The 26,680-nt window shown below is 41.3% G+C and overlaps 1 protein-coding gene across 2 annotated transcripts in view; it reads right to left on the bottom strand.

The window, feature by feature from the left end:
- Positions 1-26,680, bottom strand: part of CDK14 (cyclin dependent kinase 14) — an 835,688-nt gene that overhangs the window by 781,447 nt on the left and 27,561 nt on the right. The window lies entirely within an intron of this gene.

The raw sequence follows: 26,680 nt of genomic DNA on the forward strand, positions 1-26,680 counted from the left end.
ATACTGCCTTCCCTGTGCCCCCACCCCCATATTATGTGTGCTAATCATAAGGCCCCTCAATCCCCTTCTCCCTCCCTCCCCATGCACCCTCCACCACCCCTCCCCTTTGGTAACTGCTAGTCCCTTCTAGGGGACTGTGAGTCCACTGTTGTTTTGTTTCTTCAGTTTTGCTTTGTTCTTATACTCCACAAATGAGTGAAATCATTTGGTACTTGTCTTTTCTGCCTGGCTTATTTCACTGAGCATAATACCCTATAGTTCCATCTATGTTGTTGGACATAGTAGGATTTGTTTCTTTCTTATGGCTGAGTAGTATTCCATTGTGTATATGTACCACCTCTTCTTTATCCATTCATCTACTGATGGACACTTAGGTTGCTTCCATATCTTGGCTATTGTAAATAGTGCTGCAATAAACATAGGGGTGCATATGTGTTTTTAAATCAGAGGTCTTGTTTCCTTTGGGTAAATTCCTAGGTCAAATGGTATTTCTATTTTTAGTTTTTTGAGGAACATCCATATTGCTTTCCATAATGGTTGAACTAATTTACATTCCCACCAACAGTGGTTGAACTAATTTACATTCCCACCAGGTTTTCCTTTCTCTGCATCTTTGCCAGTGTTTGTTGTTTCTTGTCTTTTGGATGTTGGCCATCCTAACTGGTGTGAGGTGATATCTCATTGCGTTTTTAGTTTGTATTTTCCTGATAGTTACCAATGTGGAGCATCTTTTCACGTACCTGTTAGCCATCCGAATTTCTTCTTTGGAGAAGTGTCTGTTCAGATCGTCTGCCTGTTTTTCAATCAGATTATTTGCTTTTTGGATGTTGAATGAGTTCTTTATATATTTTGGATATTAACCCCTTATTGGAAATATCATTTAGAAATATATTCTCTCATACTGTGGGATGCCTTTTTGTTCTGCTGATGGTGTGCTTTGCTGTACAGCTTTTTTGTCTGATGTAGTCCCATTTGTTCATTTTTTCTTTTGTTTCCTTTGCCTGAGGAGATGTGTTCAGGAAAAAGTTGCTCATGTTTATATTCAAGAGATTTTTGCCAGTGTTTTCTTCTATGAGTTTTATGGTTTCATGACTTACATTCAAGTCTTTGATCCATTTTGAGATTACTTTTGTATATAGAGTTAGACAATAATCCAGTTTCAGTCTCTTGCATGCAGCTGTCCAGGTTTGCCAGCACCAGTTGTTGAAGAGGTTGTCATTGTTATGAATTTATATTTAATGTGTATTGGTAAAATATAACTAGTAGCTATGATATAATGGTAACAACATAAACTTTTCTTTCAAAGAAATCTATGTAAAAATGTCAAGTTTCAGAAATATAAGTAGTAGTACTCAATTTAAAGGATATGGCAAAATTGTGAAGGCAGATTCAAAATGACTGAAATTTGAGCAATGTTGCCCCAGTGTATACGTGGGAAGAGGGGGTAGGGATGGGGCCAGGAAACTTGTCCTTGACCAGGGCTGATCTCTTTTTGTTTTTCAAAAATGAATGATGGAGATAACCTCAGCTTTCCTGGCATATTGATCTAGACTGCACCCTGAGGACCGAGGACCTAGTACCGATTACAAAGATGGAAGGGGAAAGACACATGCAGAGTTCACCACTGCTTTTTCCTTGCCAGTTTGCAAGGCAGAAAACAAACCAAGAGTTATTAGCTGTAATATGAAAAGCACTCTTATAAATGGACAAGGACAAGAAATAAAACAATGGGAAAATAGACAAGAGATGTGAATAGCTCATTTACAGAAAAAAAAGCCAAGAAGCCAATGAATGTGTGAAAAAAAAATTATATCTGCTAGTACTAGGTAATTATAAATTGAAGTAGTAATGAGCTAGCACTTCATAGCCATTGGGTTGGCAAAAATTTTAAAATAAACTAACAAAGGTTACTTGTGAAGATGTGGGGGGAAACACCATTACACCTCTGGGAGAACTATGAATTGTTAGAGAGTCTTTGGAAAACAACCTGGCAGTAGCCATTAAAATAAAAAATACATATATTCTTTATGTGCATGTTTGGGAATCTGCCCCTCATCACTTTTCAGATCTCATGGCACATGTGGAGCTGCAACACCTACCCTGGAAGCAGAGCATGACCATAGACCCAAAAAAATCTGAACATGGATGGCATTCACCTGACCATCATGAGATGGATGGGCACGTGACTTACACTGGCCTGATCCAAGTCAACCTCAGGGCTTTTTCTGGGAATGCTGGGACAAACATGCTTCTTTCTGTGGATTCAAACTTGGAAGGATTAATCCCCGTGGCTGCTAAAAGCTGTTTTGTGGCTGCTAAAAGCCGTTTTGAGACCGTGCGGAGTATGGCTATGGAAAAACCCCACTCAGAGCGTAACTGACTGATGGCCTCAGTTGTTGTACCTCAGATTCCTCCATCTTATTGCACTTTAGATTCTTCTATATCATGCTAAGGCCTGCCTCCTACTGGCTGCTCTCAAGCAAGACTAAACATGAAAGAGAACTAATGCAGCATGCCTCCAGGGGAAGATTTTGGCTCGAAGACTCCCTGTCAATCTAGCTGAAACTTTCTTATAACAGGGCTATACTCTGAAATTCAACCAATGAAATCCCTTCCCCTCTCCTTTATAGGTACCATACCTGTGTCACTGAAGGTTCTCCTGACTTTCATGGGCTCCCTCCCCCTTACCTTTTCCAACTGTTTCTCCAATACACCTCTTCCACTTCTATCCTATCTTGGCAACTGATCTTGAAGGACCAAACCAATGTAAATGCTCCTGGAAATGTTCTGAGAAAATAAGTGGTAAGATAAAGCTTTGAGATTGGATCACTGACTATCCAGTGGGTAGGGAAGATGCCATTTTGAGAAGTATGTGGAGTATAGATAGTCCCTAGAAAGAGATGAAGCTGAATTACCAAAAATGTCACTGGTGGTGAAATGTATTCCACCTAGAAAAATGAATTTGTAGAAGGGAATGCCCCGGTAGCTATAATAATTCAATCATTTGAAAATATAGGGGAGCCTACAAAGACAGCAGAATCACTCTGTTATAGAGTTGTATTGATGACCTACAGAGCAGTAATGAGAAACCAATGTCCGCTGGCTAGCAGTTAAAGACTAAGTGTGAAAGTCAGAGGACCTCTTTTGTAGCCCTTATCCCCTGTAGTGGAAGACTGAATACAGCTAAACAGCAGACTGAGGATCTGACAGAGTTCCAGAGACATTTATGTGCCCCACCAAGCAGCTCTAAGGCCAGAGCTATGCATGGGAAAACTTGGAACCCTGAAACATGGCTCCTGTGTTCAAGTGGCATCATTTGGCCTCTATTACTTTGGGAACTTCATTATCCATATGGATATCAATGAGTCCAGCTCCATGATTGCCTCTACTGTGAGTTTGGCCTGTGGAAGAGAGATAGAGTATCAAATTTCTTACTGATGCTAGTGCCCTTTATGCCAACACATGGCCTTGGTGACTGGATGGATGCTCCTAAGGATGTGATGCTGACTCTGCAGGTCCCCCTGAAATCTGAGCTTGCAGAGGTGGCCTCCCTGTGTGCTGTATGCATCCACAGGTTCCCTTACAGGGGCTCCCCATTGCTTCTTCTCCTGGAAGATATACCAATAACCAGAGCTTAACCCCAGTGGAATATAGCTAGGGACATTCTGCAACTGATAAAGAGAGGAAAGAAAAAAATTATGTGCCTAAGTATAATTAGCTTGATCAAAACAATTTGGTACTGGCACAACAATGGGCCCACAGACCAGTGGAACAGAATAGAGACTCCAGACATTAGCCCAAACATATATGGTCAATTAATATATGATAAAGGAGCCATGGACATACAATGGAGAAATGAAAGCCTCTTCAACAGTTGGTATTGGCAAAACTGGACAGCTACATGTAAGAGAATGAAGCTGGACCACTTCTCTATACACATACACAAAAGTCTAACCCCATACACAAAAGTAAATTCGAAATGGATCAAAGACCTGAATATAAGTCATGAAACCATAAAACTCTTAGAAAAAAATACAGGCAAAAATCTCTTGGTCATAAACATGAGCAACTTCTTCATGAACATATCTCCCTGGGCAAGAGAAGCAAAAGCAAAAATGAAAAAGTGGGACTATATCAAGTTGAAAAGCTTCTGTACAGCAAAGGACACTATCAACAGAACAAAAAGTTACCCTACCAGTATGGGAGAATTTATTCATAAATGACAGATCCGATAAAGGATTGACATCCAAAATATATAAAGAGCTCACACACCTCAACAAACAAAAAGCAAATAATCCAATCAGAAAATGGTCAGAGGAGCTGAACAGACAGTTCTCCAAAGAAGAAATTCAGATGGCCAACAGACACATGAAAAGATGCTCCACATCGCTAGTCATCAAAGAAATGCAAATTAAAACCACAATGAGATATCACTTCACACCAGTAAGGATCACCACCATCCAAAAGACAAACAACAACAAACGTTGGCGAGGTTGTGGAGAAAGGGGAACCCTCCTACACTGCTGGTGGGAATGTAAATTAGTTCAACCATTGTGGAAAGCAGTATGGAGGTTCCTCAAAAAGCTCAAAATAGAAATACCATTTGACCCAGGAATTCCACTTCTGGGAATTTACCCTAAGAATGCAGCAGCCCAGTTTGAAAAAGACAGATGCACCCCTATGTTTATCACAGCACTATTTACAATAGCCAAGAAATGGAAGCAACCTAAGTGTCCATCAGTAGATGAATGGATAAAGAAGATGTGGTACATATACACAATGGAATATTATTCAGCCATAAGAAGAAAACAAATCCTACCATTTGTAACAACATGGATGGAGCTACAGGGTATTATGCTCAGTGAAGTAGCCAGTCAGAGAAAGACAAGTACCAAATGATTTCACTCATATGTGGAATATAAGAACAAAGAAAAAACTGAAGGAACAAAACAGCATCAGGATCACAGAACCCAAGAATGGAGTAACATTTACCAAAGGGGAAGGGACTTGTAAGGATGGGTGGGAAGGGAGGGACAAGGTGGGGGGGAAAAGAAATGGGGCATTATGATTAGCATGTATAATGTGGGGGGAGGCATGGGGAGGGCTGTGCAACACAGAGAAGACAGGTAGTGATTCCATAGTATCTTACTACGCTGATGGACAGTGACTGTAATGGGGTTGTGGGGGGGACTTGGTGAAGGAGGGAACCTAGTAAACATAATGTTCCTCATGTAATTGTAGATTAATGATACCAAAAAAAAGTATAATTAGCTTGTATTGGCAGGAGTCATTGAGTACCACTGAGGCACTTGAGGGTACTTGATCAAGAGTCTGGAATGTTAAACTGGATAAGCGAAATTTCACTGATTTGGGGTGCTTTCACAGGACATGGGATTTAATACCCTGGGCAAGACCCAAGGAATGGGGCAAACTCATTGTTAGGGAGGCTCATAGAAGCCTGAAGAGAGTGGTGGCCAATACTGAGAAAAACGGAAATGATTGAGTTGCCCAGGCAAGAGGAAGAGGAAGGAAGGAAAAGGCCAAGAGAATTAGCCTTACTGAAGTAGCTGTATTATGTAAAGCCAGAAAAATCAGCAACAAGTATGTTCCCGAAGAGGATCCAGAGAAAACACCATGCTCCAAGGTCATCAGGAATGTGCTAGTAAGAGGCACACCAGTGTCACCGAGGTCAGTAATGGCTCTCCAGTGCAGGCCAAGACCACAGTAGAAGCAGCCACAGAGCTAAGATTGCTAGTATCCAATGGATATGATGGAGCCCCCAAAGTTATGATGGTAAGAAGACCAGAAGGCCACAATTACCATAACAACCTCCAGAGTCAGAGGGCAGCCAATGGGGGCTTGACCTCTAGGGAGGTGTGGAGATGGCTAGGAGAGTGTGCCAGACCTAGGGGCAGAATAGAGGGGCAGTCAGAAAAAGTGCTGCTTACCATCCACAACCAGAAAAGGCAGGGATGGAAGAGCAGGAGGCTAAGGGCAGCAAACTCAACAAAATGTCATGCTGCCTTGCTCAGTTCCCAATCCTGAGCCAACTTTCACACCTAGAACCCACTGACTGAAGAGGTGTCCAAATTCCGGAAGGGATCTACAACACTGCATCAAAAACATACTATAATGATTCTCCCAGTCCTTCCCCCTGTTGGACCTACAACTATTTACTAAGGGTGACTGTACCCTGGGAGAAGAGAATACCTGACATGTTGAGGGCTTCTGGATACAGGATCTGAGTTGGCATTTATACATGGAGGTCCAAATCATCCTCCTGACTAATCCTTTCTTAGTATCAACTGCTCAGAGGACTCCAGCTCCTAAGGAAACAGCCAGGATGAGAATAGAATCATTCCAGAAGGAAAAACAGGTTTCTGCGAATCTATCTAGACACAGGATCAGAGAGTCCCTGGAGTCAAATTGTTCTATTACCTGAGTCAATAATTCCCCTTTTGCTTAACCCAGTTTGAGTTATGTTTCTGTGTCTTGAATATTTCTTGACAGCAACAGATCACAACTCCTCATAGAAAGGAAAAATCTGGTGATAACAGCTGCGTGATTGTTGTTCTTAGGCAAGGTCCCTATGCTCCTTCCTAGAGTTGATTTGAATATCTACAGTGAGGAAGGGGAATACATAAGTCTACAAATCCCATGAATAAAGCTCCTTTTGTTCATAAATCAGGCTTGCTGTCTTGCTCTTTCTATCTCTATACACATTTCCATATATATACATAAATACACATATACGCACATAAGCACATACAAAAAATAAACAAAAAGTATCTGTCTATCCAAATAAATAAAAGATAAAGGAAAAGTTTTTTGTCCCAAATTAAGAACAGAAGATTGTGATTGTTAAGGGTTTGTTACAGGAGACCCTCAATTTCCAGGGCAGAGCAATAGAAGAGGTCAGGGCACTCTGCCTCAGAGCATCACTCTGTTGTACATGCTGATGCCTCCTCTTCTCCAGATGTACCAGGTGAATTTGCTTCTGCTCGTACCATTCTCTCTATGCGGTAGTACCTTGGTGCTTAGCCCCAGTGCCTACCCACACATCCTCTGCTTTCCCACCTGTTACTAGAGAAGAATTACTCATGTGCCTGTTCAAAGCCAAACCTGCCCCAGGGCACCAGATCTCACCCTCCTCATGTCTCCAACAGCACTGCTCCAGCAACTTTCCTGATCTTCTGCATCCTTTGTGTTTCAGTCTCTACTGGATCATTCTCCATAGTCTACCAACATGCTGTTATTGATCCTGTCTATAAAAACACGTACAAACTGAGAGGTGGAGCCAAGATGGCGGCGTGAGTAGAGCAGCAGAAATCTCCTCCCAAAACCACATATATCTATGAAAATATAACAAAGACAACTCTTCCTAAAATAGAGACCAGAGAACACAGCACAACATCCAGACCACATCCACACCTGCGAGAACCCAGCACCTCGTGAAGGGGGTAAGATACAAGCCCCGGCCCAGTGGGACCAGACTGCCCCTCCCCCCAGCTTCCGGCAGGTTGAGAAGAGTCAGCACGGAGGAAGAGGGAGCCCAGGACTGCTGAACACCCAGCCCCAGCCATCCAGACCAGAGTGCAGACACAGTGCATGTGTGGGGTCCTGGATACTAGGGAAAAAGGGCGGCAAGACTGGTGAGCGGGTGCCTGAGGCCAATGCCGGAGAACAAAGAAACGGGAGTGGCCATTTTTTTTTTTTGGCGAGTGCTTTTCGGAAGTCGTAAAGGGACAGGAACCCCAATACTAGGGAAACAGGGCAGCAAGACTGGTGAGCAGGTACCTGAGACTGGCGCCTGAGGACAAAGAAAATCGTGCAATTTTCTTTTTTTTTTTAAATTATTTATTTAATTTTTTTTTTTCTTGTTGCTGTTGTTTCAGTTTGGAGAGTGGTTTTTGGAAGTCTTAAAGGGGCAGGGCAGGATACTTAGTCCAGAGGCAGGGACTCTGGGGATCTCGGGGCACTCTAACTCCCTGGGCAGCAGGGAGCACGGAGGCCCCATACGGAGATAAATAGCCTCCAGGCCACTCGCCCTCCAATGGGGCTCCACCATTTTGGATCAGCAGCTGGAGCCAGGCCACGCGCACAGCTACAGTGAGATAAACTCCATAGCAGCCAAGCAGGAAGCAGAAGCCCTGTCTGCACACAGCTGCCCAGCACAAGCCACTAGAGGTCGCTATTTTCCCAGAAGAGGAAGGCCACAAACCAAAAAGAAGGAAAGCTCTTCCAGCCGTCACTCATACCAGCTCTGCAAACTATCTCTATCACCATGAAAAGGCAAAACTACAGGCAGACAAAGATAACAGAGTCAACATCTGAGGAGACAGCCCTAACAAGTCTTCCTGAAAAAGAACTCAAAATAAAAATCATGAACATGCTGACGGAGATGCAGAGAAAAATGCAAGAGCAATGGGATGAATCCGGAGGGAGATCACAGATGTAAGGAAGGAGATAACAGAAGTGAAACAAACCTTGGAAGGATTTATAAGCAGAATGGATAAGATGCAAGAGGCCATTGAAGGAATAGAAACCAGAGAACAGGAACGTATAGAAGCTGACATAGAGAGAGATAAAAGGATCTCCAGGAATGAAACAATACTAAGAGAACTATGTGACCAATCCAAAAGGAATAATATTCGTATTATAGAGTTAACAGAAGAAGAAGAGAGAGAAAAAGGGATAGAAAGTGTCTTTAAAGAAATAATTGCTGAAAACTTCCCCAAACTGGGGGAGGAAATAATCGAACAGACCACGGAAATACACAGAACCCCCAACAGAAAGGATCCAAGGAGGACAACACCAAGACACATAATAATTAAAATGGCAAGGATCAAGGACAAGGAAAGAGTTTTAAAGGCAGCTAGAGAGAAAACGGTCACCTATAAAGGAAAACCCATCAGGCTAACATCAGACTTCTCGACAGAAACCCTACAGGCCAGAAGAGAATGGCATGATATATTTAATACAATGAAACAGAAGGGCCTTGAACCAAGGATACTGTATCCAGCATGACTATTATTTAAATATGATGGTGGGATTAAACAATTCCCAGACAAGCAAAAGCTGAGGGAATTTGCTTCCCATAAACCACCTCTACAGGGCATCTTACAGGGACTGCTCTAGATGGGAGCACTCCTAAAAAGAGCACAGAAAAAAAACACACAACATATGAAATATAGAGGAGGAGGAATAAGAAAGGAGAGAAGAAAAGAATCTCCATACAGTGTATATAACAGCTCAATAAGCGAGCTAAGTCAGGGAGTAAGATACTAAAGAGGCTAACCTTGAACCTTTGGTAACCACGAATTTAAAGCCTGCAATGGCAATAAGTACATATCTCTCAATAGTCACCCTAAATGTAAATGGACTTAATGCACCAATCAAAAGACACAGAGTAATAGAATGGATAAAAAAGCAAGACCCATCTATATGCTGCTTACCAGAAACTCACCTCAAACCCAAAGACATGCACAGACTAAAAGTCAAGGGATCGAAAAACATATTTGAGGCAAACAACAGCGAGAAGAAAGCAGGAGTTGCAGTACTAATATCAGACAAAATAGACTCCAAAACAAAGAAAGTAACAAGAGATAAAGAAGGACACTACATAATGATAAAGGGCTCAGTCCAACAAGAGGATATAACCATTCTAAATATATATGCACCCAACACAGTAGCATCAGCATATGTGAAACAAATACTAACAGAACTAAAGGAGGAAATAGACTGCAATGCATTCATTATAGGAGATTTCAACACACCATTCACTCCAAAGGACAGATCCACCAGACAGAAAATAAGTAAGGACAAAGAGGTGCTGAACAACACACTAGAACAGATAGACTGAATAGACATCTATAGAACTCTACATCCAAAAGCAACAGGATATACATTCTTCTCAAGTGCACATGGAACATTCTCCAGAATAGACCACATACTAGGCCACAAAAAGAGCCTCAGTAAATTCCAAAATGTTGAAATTCTACCAACCAATTTTTCAGACCACAAAGGTATAAAACTAGAAATAAATTCTACAAAGAAAACAAAAAGGCTCACAAACACATGGAGGCTTAACAACATGCTTCTAATTAATCAATGGATCACGAACAAATCAAAATAGAGATCAAAGAATCAAACAAATCAAAATAGAGATCAAAGAATATACAGAAAAAAATGACAACAATAACACAAAGCCCCAACTTCTGTGGGACTCAGCGAAAGCAGTCTTAAGAGGAAAGTATATAGTGATCCATGCACACTTGAAGAAGGAAGAACAATCCCAAATGAATAGTCTAACATCACAATTATTGAAACTTGGAAAAAGAAGAACAAATGAGGCCTAAAGTCAGCAGAAGGAGGGACATAATAAAGATCAGAGAAGAAATAAACAAAATTGAGAAGAATAAAACAACAGCAAAAATCAATGAAACCAAGAGCTGGTTCTTTGAGAAAATAAACAAAATACATAAGTCTCTAGCCAAACTTATTAAGAGAAAAAGAGAATCAACACACATCAACAGAATCAGAAATGAGAATGGAAAAATCATGACAGACTCCACAGAAATACAAAGAATTAGTAAAGACTACTATGAAAACCTATATACCAACAAGCTGGAAAACCTAGAAGAAATGGACAACTTCCTAGAAAAATACAACCTCCCAAGACTGACCAAGGAAGAAACACAAAAGTTAAACAAACCAATTACGAGCAAAGAAATTGAAATGGTAATCAAAAAACTACCCAAGAACAAAACTCATGGGCCGGACAGATTTACCTCGGAATTTTATCAGACACACAGAGAAGACATAATACCCACTCTCCTTAAAGTTTTCCAAAAAATAGAAGAGGAGGGAATACTCCCAAACTCATTCTATGAAGCCAACATCACCCTAATACCAAAACCAGGCAAAGACCCCACCAAAAAAGAAAACTACAGACCAATATCCCTGATGAATGTAGATGCAAAAATACTCAATAAAATATTAGCAAACAGAATTCAAAAATATTTCAAAAGGATCATACACCATGAACAAGTGGGATTCATCCCAGGGATGCAAGGATGGCACAACATTTGAAAATCCATCAACATCATCCACCACATCAACAAAAAGAAGGATAAAAACCACATGATCATCTCCATAGATGCTGAAAAAGGATTTGACAAAATTCAACATCCATTCATGATAAAAACTCTCAGCAAAATGGGAATAGAGTGCAAGCACCTCAACATAAGAAAGGCCATATATCATAAACCCACAGCCAACATTATACTGAACAGCGAGAAGCTGAACCTTTTCCTCTCAGATCAGAAACTAGACAGGGATGTCCACTCTTCCCACTGTTATTTAACATAGTACTGGAGGTCCTAGCCACGGCAATCAGAAAAAACAAAGAAATACAAGGAATCCAGATTGGTAAAGAAGAAGTTAAACTGTCACTATTTTCAGATGATATGATATTGTACATAAAAAACCCTAAAGACTCCACTCCAAAACTACTAGAACTGATATCGGAATACAGCAAAGTTGCAGGATACAAAATTAACACACAGAAATCTGTAGCTTTCCTATACACTAACAATGAACCAATAGAAAGAGAAATCAGGAAAACAATTCCATTCACAATTGCATCAAAAAGAAGAAAATACCTAGGAATAAACCTGACCAAAGAAGTGAGAGACCTATACCCTGAAAACTACAAGTCACTCTTAAGAGAAATTAAACTGGACACTAACAGATGGAAACTCATCCCATGCTCGTGGCTAGGAAGAATTAATATCATCAAAATGGTCATCCTGCCAAAAGCAATATACAGATTTGATGCAATCCCTATCAAATTATCAGCAAGATTCTTGAATGAACTGGAACAAATAATTCAAAAATTCATACGGAAACACCAAAGACCCCGAATAGCCAAAGGAATCCTGAGAAAGAAGAATAAAGTAGGGGGGGATCTCACTCCCCAACTTCAAGCTCTACTACAAAGCCATAGTAATCAAGACAGTTTGGTACTGGCACAAGAACAGAGCCACAGACCAGTGGAACAGAATAGAGACTCCAGACATTAACCCAAACATATGTGGTCAATTAATATTTGATAAAGGAGCCATGGACATACAATTAGGAAATGACAGTCTCTTCAACAGATGGTGCTGGAAAAACTGCACAGCTACATGTAAGAGAATGAAACTGGATCACTGTCTAACCCCATACAAAAAAGTAAATTCAAAATGGATCAAAGACCTGAATGTAAGTCATGGAACCATAAAACTCTTAGAAATAAAATAGGCAAAAATCTCTTGGACATAAACATGAGTGACTTCTTCATGAATATATCTCCTTGGGCAAGGAAAACAAAAGCAAAAATGAACAAGTGGGACTATATTAAGCGGAAAAACTTCTGTACAGCAAAAGACACCATCAATAGAACAAAAAGGAACCCCACAGTATGGGAGAATATATTTGAAAATGACAGATCCGATAAAGGCTTGAAGTCCCAAATATATAAAGAGCTCACACACCTCAACAAACATAAAACAAATAATCCAATTAAAAAATGGGCAGAGGAACTGAACAGACAGTTCTCCAAAAAAGAAATACAGATGGCCAACAGACACATGAAAAGAAGCTCCACATCACTAATTATCAGAGACATGCAAATTAAAACCACAATGAGGTATCACCTAACACCAGTAAGGATGGCTGCCATCCAAAAGACAAACAACAACAAATGTTGGCGAGGCTGTGGAGAAAGGGGAACCCTCCTACACTGCTGGTGGGAAAGTAAATTAGTACAACCATTGTGGAAAGCAGTATGGAGGTTCATCAAAACGCTCAAAACAGACCTACCATTTGCCCCAGGAATTCCACTCCTAGGAATTTACCCTAAGAACACAGCAATCAAGTTTGAGAAAGACAGATGCACCCCTTTGTTTATCGCAGCACTATTTACAATAGCCAAGAATAGGAAGTAACCTAAATGTCCATCGGTAGATGAATGGATAAAGAAGATGTGATACATATACACAATGGAATACTACTCAGCCATAAGAAGAGGCCCAATCCTACCATTTGCAGCAACATGGATGGAGCTACAGGGTATTATGCTCAGTGAAATAAGCCAAGCAGAGAAAGAGAAATACCAAATTATTTCACTCATCTGTGGAGTATAAGAACAAAGGAAAAACTGAAGGAACAAAACAGCAGCGGAATTACAGAACCCAAAAATGGACTAACAGGTACCAAAGGGAAAGGGACTGGGGAGGATGGGTGGGTATGGAGGGATAAGGGGGGGGAAGAAGAAAGGGGTATTAAGATTAGCATGCATGGGGGGGAAGGAGTAACGGGAGGGCTGTATAACACAGAGAAGACAAGTAGTGATTCTATAACATTTTGCTATGCTGATGGACAGTGACTGTAAAGTGGTTTATAGGGGGGACCTGGTATAGGGGAGAGCCTAGTAAACATAATATTCTTCATGTAAGTGTAAATTAAAGATAACAAAAAAAAAAAATAAAGAAAGAGAAGGGAGCTTACTCCCTCATAGGATAAAACTAACTGTAAATCAACGATTAATGCATGCTTTAAATATCCTTAATTTTGATCACTTGAAGGGTGTCAGATGATCAGCTATGGAGGTACACTTTTCTGATAATATTCCTTTCTCTTAAAAAAAAACAACAGTTCCTGTGTGGTGACCTCCAATGAGTTCTACACAATGGTAGAAAGGGCATATCAAAGTGTGGGCAAAGGGTCTGTTTGTGTTTATACAGAGGATCAAAGCCTAATTTGGCTACCCAGAAAATGAACTAAGATACGATATGAAGAAGAACTTACAACATCAGCATTCTCTGGAAGAGTCATACCAGAAGATGATAATCAAAAAACCTCAACAAAGATCCAGGCAATGCTGCAGTTGTAGCTGCATCCATCCCACTGGTTCCTGGACTTGCCATTGGAATGAAGAAGGAGATATCTAAGCTGGCCTGTGCTTTCAGTAAAACAACAATTTGACTGGATCTATACTGTTGGAACTCAACAAAGAATTAGGAGAAGTGCAAGTTGTAGTGCTCCAAAATCTTACAACTACAGACTATCTACTGTTAAAAGAACATATGGGATGTGAACAGTTCCCAGGAATGGGTTGTTTTAATTTGTCTGATTTCTCTCAGACTGTTCAAGTACAGTTGGACAATATCCATCATATCATAGACAAATTTTCACAAATGCCTAGGGTGCCTAACTGGTTTTCTTGGCTTCACTGGAGATGGCTGGTAATTATAGATCTGCTTTGGTTATGTAACTGTATTCCTATTATGTTAATATGTGTGTGCAATTTAATTAGTAGTTTAAAACCTATACACGCTGAAGTTACTCTACAAGAAGATATGTCAAAGAAATAATCAATCCTCCCATGTTTTCTTCCATCTGCTACCTCTATAGCTTTTCTTCTTCCTTCCTAATTACAACCCTTAAATAGAATTCGTGCCTCATATAGAATTTACCGAGTATCATAATTCCTCCAAGTGGTAAAGATACCTCAAGACAAATGCCGGGCATAGAAGCCACAGGGCATCAATCTGCAAAGAAGTAAAAAACTAACCTTTTCAAACAATATGTCTTCTCTCTGACTTACTAACTTTACATCTCCCTGTATGGCCCCGGAAGATGACTGGCTAGCCAGAGACAGGTAAGATTCCTCAAGGGAGGAACAACCTAAGACAGGCACAGTCGCAGGGGGGCCATCAGGTGAGAAATTGGGGATCAACAGCGGTGAGGCTTAGAACCCCACCCCCCCTGTTTTGAGAGAAATCTTCTGCATCCGTGGATGTTTTAATGCCCTGGTCTAGCTTGGATTAGCACATAGTCTACAGGCACACACCTGATCATCTACATTTGCTCTCTTACAACACTAAACTATGTTTTCTACCTTTATCTTGCGTCTACCTACCACTTCAGCATTTTGTTAAAAATAAAAATAATAAATAATAATAAAGGGAGAAATGTGGTATCCACATATAAATCAAGTATAAAAATCAAACGAATATTCATATTTGACCTGATTGTTTATAGTTCATAATGCGTGATCAAAACTGAAAGTTTCTGTGATGAATGCCCTTGTACTGTTCACTATGGAAGAACTTATTCACTATGTAAGAATTTGTTCACCGTGTAAGAACTTGTTTGTTATGCTTCAGAAGATTGGAGACTGACGAGAATTAGGCTTGGGGTGGATTAACGATTGTGCATTGAGCATTGAGTCCCCTATACAGAATTTTATTGTTGTTAACAACCATTTGATCAATAAATATGAGAGATGGCCTCTCAAAAAAAAAAAACATGTACAAACCTTGTTCCAATCCCACTTCCATAACCAGCTGTCACCTTATTGTTTCCCTTGGTAGAAAATTTCTCAGGAGTGGTCTATGTTCACTGACTTCAATTCTCACCCCAGTTGTCTCTTAAACCCTGTCTAATCAGACTCACCTGCCCCCACTCCCCAGAATGGTTCTCATCAAAGACACTAGTGCTTCATGTGCTAAATCTTGGTGTCTGTTCCTTTTCCCACAAGAATACTGGTCATGTTGGATTAGGATACCACCCATATGACTTGATTTAACCTGAATTATCCCCTCAAAAGCCTTATTTCCAAATATAGTCACACTGGGGGTTAGGGCTTCAAAATATGTGTCTTGGAGGACACAGTTTTGTCCCTAACAGGCATGGAACTTTTCTCCTGTAATATGAGTCAGTCTTTGTACTGCAGAATTATTCCTGTCAAAACTGTTCATTGCTTGTGCTACACACTTTGTTCTTTTCTCTCTACTTTGCATTTTTTCCAAATCATCTTTACTCTTGCCTTTATCAAAGTCAAATATATGCCTGTTAAAATAGTTTTTCAACATTTTCGCTGCTTTTCCATTTATGAGGTAGATTGAGTTAATATTTGTAAAACATTTTAAAAATAGAGAAAAATAACTTTTTAGGTTTTGGTCACTACTTCCAGTGTGTGTGGGAGGGTGGGAGGGGCGTTGAAGTTCCCCCCACGCTAACAAATGCTCTGTACACCAGCGGGATATCCAATGATTCAACTCATTTCTGACCCTAGGAACCTGGAGATAGCATCAGATACCACAGGGTAGGTTCAGTCCTATGAGACTGCTCTACCTGATATTCCCCTTCAGATGTCAGTTGCCAGCCTCAGGTCGTAAGACCAGGTTATCACTTCTGCTTCTGATCAACTGGCTTTAACTGAGGTTCCCACAACCTCTGCCTTGGGTTCAATTAATTTGCTAGAGTAGCTTGCAGAACTCAGAGAAACATTTTACTTACTAGGTCACAGTTTATTACAAAAGGATGTTAACTCAGGAATAGCCAGATGGAAGAGATGCATAGGGCAAGGTATAAAGGGCACAGAGCTTCCACACCCTCTCCAGGCCCACCTCTCTCCATGAATCTCTGTGTGTTCCCCAGAAGCTCTCTGACCCTAGTCCTTTTGCGTTTTTATGGTGCCTTTATTGCATAGACATGATTGATTCACTGACCATTGGCAACTGATTCAAACTCCAGCCCCTCTCCCCTCCCCTGAGGTCTGTGGTGTAAGTAACTGGGGAGGGGACTGAAATTTCAACCCTTTAATCACGTGGCTGGTTCTCTTGGCAACCAGCCCCCATAATTAGGTGGGGTCCAAAGTCACCATTAACATAACAAAAGACACATTTATTGCTGCCCTGCTTATTTAGGAAATTCTAAGGGTTTTAGGAGCTCTGTGTGAGAAACAGGTGAAGACCAAATATATATCTCTTATTTTAAATCATAATATCACAGTGACCAACAGTCTCATGAAAAGAACAATGCACAACCGCAAATGTCTGACATGACTGCTATTGCCATCTATTGGTGGCAACAGAAATGACATGTTTTTAGTCTGGATAAAGCTTTGCTCAGATCTATCGAAGTGTGTTATGTTGAAAATTTGAAGGTAAAGGAACCTGTGTGTTATCTTTCTTAACCTTCTGTATTCCTGCATCAGTCAAGGGCCCGAAGGAGAGAATTCAATGAAGGGACTGAAGACGGAGGTACAGTCAGGAGTAACAAGAGCAAACAAAGGATGGTAAGGCACCCAGGGACTAAACACAAAAAGAAGCTATTACCAGCCCTGGAACTAACGGGCAAAGTGGGAGCAGAGGGGCTAAAATTCTGAGAGAACTAGTGGGGGACTGTCTGATAGGAGCTGTGGTCATAAGGTAGAGGAAATAGGGGGAATAGATACCCTGACCTCTCTCTTATATTATCTATCCTTCCAAAGTCAGAGGAGCAAAGAAACTCAGGCAATATAATCTGAGATACCAAGGCAGGGCAGCAAAGGCTGGAGAATGGATTTGAAAGGTGAATAACCAGTGTAACTTTCCTTCACAATGAACTGTCCTCTCCTCTGATTTGTAAATGTGTGTGTGTGTATATCTATGTATGTATATGTATATATGTATTTGTGTGTATATATATATATATACTGTTCAAAAGAAAATCACAGGCCCAAAATGGGGTCACTTCTGCTAGGTCAAGTCACCAAACTTGGGCTTAATACCTGACCTAATTGCAGTTTCCAACCTCCCCCAGAAATGCAGTCAGGAATTTTCCAATCAGTACCAATGAGGCTATCTGCCATAGATACTGCCTGATTCATGAATCACTTAATAAAGCCAATTAGATCTTCAAATTTAGTTGGCTGAATTTTGTATTTACATAAGATCATCTTGTATTATGGTATTCACTTTATGTATTTGGCTTCCTATACCAGGCTAACACTGAGTTCTTACAAGTTTCATTCATGGTGATAAGTGTTCCAGTATCCACTATTGGGGAAACTCATAAATATTTTTAATAAATAAATGAACAAATGAATACTCAGTATCTGTCCCTATGGCCTGAAATCTTGCTGGAGCAAAAAGGACAAATGTGCCCTATTTTATGTTATGTCTTACCGCCCAGTGAATTCCTTCTGGCTCCTGAATACAACAATCTAGACATCGATAAATCAACTGGGACAATTTTTTCTGATTCTGGGCTATAAATTCATGTGAGAAATATATTCAAATAGATTCTAAGAGAGTTTCCTCCACAGTTTGGCTTTTAAAAATAAAATTTGCAATATGTTTTAAAGTAAGACTAGCTCATATATTTTTGCTTCTGGCTTTAAATGTCTATGGTTTTAAATGGAAGTAAACAAGTAAGCTTATCTCCAAAAGAAGCACTAAAGTCAACATTGAAAGAATTTGAATGAAATCTAACAGCTGAACTTAAATAACTAAAGAGCCTGTTGAAGACAAGCAGATGAAACGTCTACAGGACACTATGGATTAATTAGCAAGCACTGTTAAAAGCAGCAGCTATGCCTTCTTCCCCCACACATAGAGACCTTGTCTATGGTGACTGACATTCCTGTGTTTTGACCATTGTACCTGTCGGTCTCTGAGCTATGAAAGTTGTTTTATATGATATATATAAGTCAAACATGCAAATGTACTCATCACTTGCTAATTACTACAGTTGGCTTAATGGCAGAGTTGCATCAATTTTTCAGTAGCACTGCAGTAGCAGAGCAGATAGTTCTCCAAATGTCCTATTTCCTTTTACGTACCTAACCAGGGGAAAGAGAGCATGGTGGAGATTGTTTTGTTGGTATTTTTTTGTTATAGGAAAAAGGAATGTTTATCAGATATTTTTGAAGGCACATATAATATGAAAAGGACATTTCAATGGAAAATGTATGTTCTGGTTGGTTATTGTTATTAAGTGCATTGTTCAGCAAAATGTTCTGCTGGATTGAGTTTCAGGCAGCAGTTGAATTATATTACAGTGAAATTTGTGATTAAGGTAAGCTAACTCAAAATGACAGGCCAAAGGTTTTTAAAACCCACATTTCAATGAAATCTGGCAACACAAAAACAGCTGCTTTAAGTCGGCTCCTCTAATATTTCAAAGGACAAATAGCAATGAATTTCTGATACCATATGTGCCAACTGCAGAAATTCTAGAACAACCCGAGAGACCCTGGGTGAAAGGTCACACTCTGCCTTATACAGATGGCATGTTTAATTATTAAAGACCAATTTTAATCACTTAATCATTTTGGACCCTGAAATGAAAGGTCTTCTCGGGTATCTCGAAGCTTGTTGCAACATAAACTCTGCCATCAAACTTCTATGGAGCCAGTAAGTAGCGTATGTGATTTCATATCCTAACTTGATTTACATTCTCATGTGAATTAAATTTGTTTTGCAGGCTCTTAAAGACATTTCTTGGAAAAAAAGTTTGAAGGTCATGTCCTTGGCAGAGAATTTATCTACCCATAGCAGGAAAATTAAATCTAAATCCTCACTTCAGACTTACATCAGGCTTAAATTTCTCAGGAGGATGGCTGACTGGCCCTTTTTATTCAGCAGTACTGTTTACAGTTCTGTTGGAAAATTTTGCATCTAGCCTCAAAAAAACTTCCAGGAAAACCTCCTTGGCTTTTGTACATTGCAAAAAAAAAAAAAAAAACAACCAACCCCAGCAAAGTGACTGGTGCATAATGTTCAGTAAATGGCAGGCACGCCTCTCATCCTCTCATCAAATGCATAGATTCACACATTCACACACATACACTGGAATTCAAGTGTATGTAATCAGGCAAGAATCATGGAATAAAATCAAGGATAATTCCACCCATCTTTAAAGACAAAATCAAATGTAAATCTTAGAATTAGGATATCCAGTAAATGAAGAAAGCGATATTATTTTGGAGCAACAATAATAGCAAATATTTACTGATAACTTTTTCTGTGTCAGGCACTATGCTAAGCTCTTTACATGCTAATAGTTGTAACAGTTCCATGGAAAGGTGCTATAGCTATCTCCATTTTACAAAGGAGGTAACTGACGCACCTAGAGGTTAAGATACCTGTAAGGTCATAAAGCTGATAAGTGGTGGAGCCAGGGATGCCAAGCCAGGTCACTGAAATTTCAGAATCGTTGATTGTGTCAATACCCTTTAGCTAAAGACGATCAGGAACATACCTGTAGCTGAACAAGTTGCTTTTATTTCTTATTACAGAAAAGAAGGATGCACAGCATGGGAGATGTTGGGTGTCTCAGTAGGAAGGTGTTTGGAAAGTCTTATTAAAGGATTTGGTCTTATGTTAGGTGATTTTGGGAAGGGCTTAAGGAAGCAGGACTTTACTCTGGATAGGATGCTATCAGGAAATGGGGGTAATTCCATGACTGGGTATCTTAATAAAACTTATGAAGATGGAGGGAAGACTGAGAGTTCTAAGTGGTAAAGCATCAGCAGTCACTCATATTAGCCAAGATAGGGACATAGAGGGTCACCCAGAAAGTGAAGAGTCAGGATTTAGGTAAAAAGTCAGAATTTGAACCCAGATTCTAAGGGCTACACATTTTCCTACTTTACAGGCAAAGGCAGCAGAAGCCAAACAAGGATGATGGGAGATGTTTTAGGAAGAAACCTCAGCTCTGTAGTCAGGCTGAGGCATCAAAATGGGAAACTGGGCCACAGAAATCTCCTGGGAGAGTTAACTGCTCTAACAATAGTCTGAAGTTAAAAGAGTCCCCTTAGGGGACCTTTTTGCTTTCCTGGAAGCCTTATAGGTCAGGCTACCCATAAGTGCCCACCAAACAGACTCTTCTCAGTTTTAAAAGGCTCACCCCCATTATTCATGTGTGTGATAAGGCTACTTTCTCCAAGAGGACTCAGGTCCCACTGGCAGCCTCATGTACCCAGTGGATTCAGTGGAGGCTCCCCTCCCAGAATTTTAGGGCATCTATCTAGAATATTTCCAATAACTTTTTTGCTTCAGTCAGTTTCTATTGTTTGCATCTGAAGAACACTAGCTGACAAATTTATTTGATAATGTCTTATATTGAGCAAAGTTTGAAGAAAAGGTCTTTTAATAATATTCAGTTCAAAAAATGAGAAAGGACACATAGTTAAAGCTCTGTCTACCAGTTCACATGGAAACCAGATCATGCCTTCCCAGGAGGCTCTTGCTTTATTAAGACTACTGGTCTTTTTGTTCAGCTCTGATAGGTGGTCAGAATAAATGGTCACAAAGATAATGGGTCTTTGACCTTGATTTTCATTATGGCACTCTACTTCTCAATGGGAACAGATGATGTTGAATTCACAGCTCCTCTCCAACTTATTTTATTGACAAACACAGTATCACAAAACTAAAGGCATAAATCTATTCGCTTTCAATATCAACACAAATCCCAAGGTAACACTGAGTGTAAAAAACAAATTGCAGGATGCTACATACAAAAAGAGAACACTTTTGTTTTAACCTATGTACAGGGAAATCTGATTACAAGCTTCCTAAATCTAAAGACTATTTCTCCAAAAAGTCCACTATTTCATAAAATCACAGATATTCTTAAAGGTGTAATATGCTCTTCTTGAAATAAAAATCACCATTGCTTCCAGTTCTTTGGTCTTGTGGTACTCCATCTAAAGTCAGACCAAGCACTCCTCAGGAATAGTTGTTGGGTGACAGAGCAAGAATAGAACATGGTTACAACTACACCTCTCAAAAAAACAGGATGGGAAATAGGAGACCCTTCCTGAATATCTACATTAGAACATATGCTTGTAGATACTGGAGAGTGATTTTATTTTAGTAATGACATATCCTGGGAGTTTTTCATTTGGCAAAGTAGCAGGTCACTCTGAGAAATATGATCATCCTAAAACTACTTGCTTGTTCTTGTTTTCAGATGATTGCCCACATGGAAAATACAGAGAATCTACAAGCGTCTAGAACCAATAAAGAAGTTCAGAAAGTTTCTTTGATTCCAAATCAATAGTGTTCTCATATAGCAGTCATAAACAATTAGAAAATATAACTGAAACGAAGATCCCATCCACCATATCACAAAAACCAAAGGCATCAATCTATTTGCTTTCAATAGCAATATAAATTTGAAAACAACATTGAGTGTAGAAAAGAAATTGCAGAATGGTAGATACGAGACATTTATATAAGTGGTAAATTTATCTTTTTATAAATACAAAAAAAATATTTCATGCAAAAAAAATTTTAAATACAAAAGTACTATATAAATATTTATGGATTAAAATTTAGTTTGTTGGTTACCTCTGAGTAGCACAAGTAAAGAAAAGGATTGGGAAAAACTCACAGGGACTTTATTACTTAAGGAAAAAGTTTGAAGCAAATATATGGCAAAATGTTAAGGTGGTAAATATCGTTATCCTCTTCAAGGAATCGTTGTGTTTCTCTATAACTTTATGTTTCATAATAAAATGTTTAAAAATATTATTTTAATTGTGAAGAATAGACCAAAACTGTTCTTCATTGTTCTCCTATGCCAAGTGGAGAATCTGAGAATGAAATAAGAACCAGTCTGAATGCGTGGATGGTTTGCTTTTCTTGGGAAACTTCACCAGCACTTTAGTGAGCAGATAAGGTTATGCATGAAACAAGTTAGAACCTATATGACCAAAGTTGATTCTATTTGGATAAACAACTTTCTGTATTTCCCCTCATGGAAAAACTTATCCCTCAAGCATTCATAAAGCAGAGGTGGTTGTAGTGGCCCAGGACAAGGGGGTGTGGAAGGATGTACTGTGTCTTGGTGCCAATTTTGCACTACTTGGTAGAGTTGGAGAGGTTACTTTCTCTTGTGTTCAGTTTCTGTAAGATAAATTCTAACTGAAATAAGCAGGCAATGAGAGGCAACAAAGGGCCAGGTAGTTTTTTTGAGCTCAATCCCAGGTGAGGTTCACCAGTCTGAAATACAGGCTGGAGAAGTTGCCCCTAACCAGATAAGCATGTTTTTATAAGCACAGGGAGGGGAGGGGGGAGTGGGCCACGCCAGGGGTATGTGGGGAATTTTTTATTGGCTCAGAGTCAGATGATGGACAGCCAGAGGTCTCCTCCTTCCTGATGGAGGGGGTCTGCATCCGGGGTTTGTCAGCACGTTACGGGACTGGAATTCAGGAAGAGCTGTCCGTTCCTTCCTTATATGGCACAGAGCTATTTGGTGCTGTCTTTGCTCTGTTTGCACTGTCCTCGGTCCTCGCTTTCCTCCCTCCAGTGCCTCCAACCTTACATTCCAGCCTTTTGGTCATAATGGGCGATGACTTGATCTGGCTACTTCCGGCTGACAAGGGGCATCATGGGGCGGGGGGTTTAAGGCTGGTCGATGGCTGGAGGAGGCTCAGTCAAGAGGGGTGGGTACTTGTGCAGTGACAGTTGATTGACCTTTATGTGTGACATTTCTGCTATGCACTGTTGAAGGAACCTGACAGGAGAAGGTGAGGCTACTTCATTATGTAGGAGGAGGAGGAGGAGGAGGAGGAGCCTGTTGGAGTTGGATCCATAGAGGTCCAACTTGTTCTGCTTGTCAAATGTCATTGGGGGGAGGGGCTCTCTTTAGTCGGGAAATATGGCACCATGCCAATAGTTTGGCAGGAGTGGGGGTTGTGAGCATTACAGTGTATGGTCCTGTCCAGCGAGGCTGGAGCAATCAAGGTTGGAGTTCTTTTAGAAGTACCTTGTCCCCTGGCTGAAGGATTGCTGCGTTCTCTGGGTTGTTGGATGGCATAGGTTGGGGTAGGAGCTGGTCTGTGTGTTCCCTGAGATGTCTCAACAGTGAAAAGTAAGGAAGGTAGGAGGCCAAAGGAGGAGAGGTAGTGGGCAGGCCTGTGTTCAGTAAGAAGGACCTGCCATACATTAGCTCAAATGTGCTTAGTTCAGCCAGTCCTGGGGGGGCAGCGTGCAGTAGAGCGAGAGTGATAGGGAGAAGATAGGGCCACGAGAGCTTTACCTCCAGAGACAGCTTAGTTAGTTGGTCTTTTAGGAGACCATTAGCCATTTCAACCTTACCTGACGATTGGGGGTGATGGGGTATATGGAGGTTCCAGGTGATATTGAGAGCCTTGGCTGTTAGCTGAGTGACCCGGGAGATGAAGGCAGGTCCGTTATTGATTGGAGTGAAGTGGGGAGGCTGAAACGTGAAACGATGTGTACCACCAGCACTTGCACCACCACTGATGCAGTCTCTCGGTAGGTGGGGAAGGCCTCGATTCACCCTGAAAAGGTATCACCTAAAACTAGTAAATACCAGAGTTTTTTATGCCTAGGCATATGGGTGAAATCAACCTGCCAGTCCTGTCTGGAGATCGTTCCTCTCATCTGGTGGAGGGCCATCCGAGTCTTCAGAGCACCTTGAGATGAGATGCGATGACAAGTAGTGCAGGTTTGGTGCACCTAATCTATTGCCTTGTGGAGACCATAAGGGTCAAATATGGGGGAGAGAAACTGGTGCATGGCCTCCAGCTCAATGTGTAGAAACTGATGAATTTTGGATATGATATCCCTTGCGGAGGGCAATTTGTCCCCCTAGGTATATCCATCCCTGATCTCCCAACATCCCCCCTTGATGTAGAAGCAGTTGCCATTTGTCATCAGGGTATTGGGGCAATGGATAGGGGGAAAGAAACAGCACAGAGGGTTGGCTAGACCTGGATGTTAACTTTCAGGCCGTGGCATCTGCCAACACATTACCCTTGATTACTGGATTGTTTCCAGTCTGATGTCCCTTACAATGCAAGATGGCTGCCTCCTTGGGGTCCTGTAGAGCCTGTAGCAGGTAGCTGATAGCCCTGCTGTTGATGATCGGGGTTCCCTTAGTGGTAAGGAAGCCCCTTTCCTTCCAAATTGCAGCATGAGTGTGTGCAATTAGGAAGGCATATTTAGTGTCAGTATAAATTGTGGCCCTCTTCCCGGCTGCCAGCTGTAACGCCCGGGTAAGAGCCACTAATTCGGCTTTCTGGGACGTGGTCCCAGATGGGAGTAGGTTTGCGTCTATCACTTGCGACAGAATCACCACTGCATAGGCCGCCCTTTGCACCCTATCACTCTCTTTCATCAAGCTTCTGTCCACAAAAAAAGTCAAGTCAGGGTCTTTGAGGGGCATGTCTTGTAGGCCCTCTCTAGGTTTTCTAAGGGCCTCTATAATCTCCACACAGGAATGAGTGGGCTGATCTGCCTGATCACTGATGGGAAGCAAGGACGCTAGGTTAAGGGGTGGAGAGACTTGTAGGGTTACCTGTGGATGTTCAATGAACAGAAGATGGAATTCTTGTACTCTTGAAGGACTCAAGGAGGCCAGGGATTTATGACTCAAAAGATCTTGCAACCAGTATGGGGAATACACAATAATGGGCTGTTGGAGAGTTAATTTCAGGGCTTCTCAGGCCAGACTTCCCGCAGCTGCCAGGGCTCGGAGGCAAGGCTGCCATCCCCTGGCGGTGGTATCTAAATGTTTGGAGAGAAAGGCAATGGGATGGCACCCCAGCCCTACTGGCTATACCAGCACTCCAGTTGCTACCCCTGCCCTCTCTGCTGTATACAGGGTAAAGGGCTTAGTTAAGTTGGGGAGCATCAATGGTGGGGATGAGAGAAATGCATCCTGCAACTGATTGAAAGCAGAAGCCACTTTGGTGGGTGAAGTTAGCAGCCCAGTAGGAGTCTCTGTGGTAGCCGCATAAAGCAGTCTGGCTAGAAGGGCAATGTTAGGTACCCAGTGTCTGAAAAACCCTACCAATCCTATAAAGGATAGTAACTCAGCTCCTGAAGTAGGTGGCAAGAGAGCTTTAATCGCAGCCACTCGGTTTGCCGTTAGGGCTCTAGTGGTGGGAGTTAGAGCCAGCCTGAGGTACGTAACCTGAGATAGAGACAGCTGTGCTTTGGCAGGGGATATCCTGTATCCCATGTTTGCCAGGAAATTAAGAAGGAATGTGGTGTCCAGAACCAAGGCCTCCTTTGAGGGGTTGCAAAGTAAAAGATCATCCACGTATTGGAGGAGAGTACTCTCACCCATTGAGTGTCGTGAGAGGTCCTCCATCAGGGCTTGTCCAAAAAAATGGGGGCTATCTCTAAAACCTTGAGGTAGAACTGTGCAGGTTAATTGTCTAGACCGACGGGTGCCAGGGTCCTCCCACATGAAGGCAAATAGCGGCTGCGAGTCTAAGTGGAGAGGTATAGTGGAAAAGGCATCTTTAAGGTCCAGTACAGTAAAATGAGAGGTATTGGAAGGACCTGAGACAGAAGAGTATATGGGTTAGGCACCACTGGGTATAAGGGAATAAGAGCCTCATTAATTATTTGGAGGTCCTGAACAAGGTGATATGCTCCAGAAGGCTTTTTTACCGGCAAGATGGGAGTATTGCATGGAGAGTTAGTGGGTACTAAAAGCCCCCGTGGGAGCAGACGATTAACAATAGGCTGTAGTCCCCTTCGATGAGCTTGTGAAATAGGAAATTGAGGCCAAGAGGGGAAGCAGGATGGGTCCTTAAGGCGTATTAAAACTGGGATGTGGTGGGTTGCCACCACAGGGGTGGAGATGTTCCACATGACTGGATTGACAGCAGTCCAGGAAGTTGGGAGACTCAGGTCCCCATTGTCTAACTCCCCTTCGCCGACCAAAGCAATGAGGGAGTCTCTGGTATCCTGTAAGCATTTAAAACATGGGAGGGAAATAGAGGATCTTAACTTACAGAGCAAATCCCGTCCTAACAGAGGGGTAGGACAGGAAGGCATGACCAGAAAGGAATGGGAAAATGGGATGCCTTGGAAGG

The sequence above is a fragment of the Manis javanica genome, chromosome 6, assembly GCF_040802235.1.
Source record: "Manis javanica isolate MJ-LG chromosome 6, MJ_LKY, whole genome shotgun sequence".
NCBI lineage: Eukaryota > Metazoa > Chordata > Mammalia > Pholidota > Manidae > Manis > Manis javanica.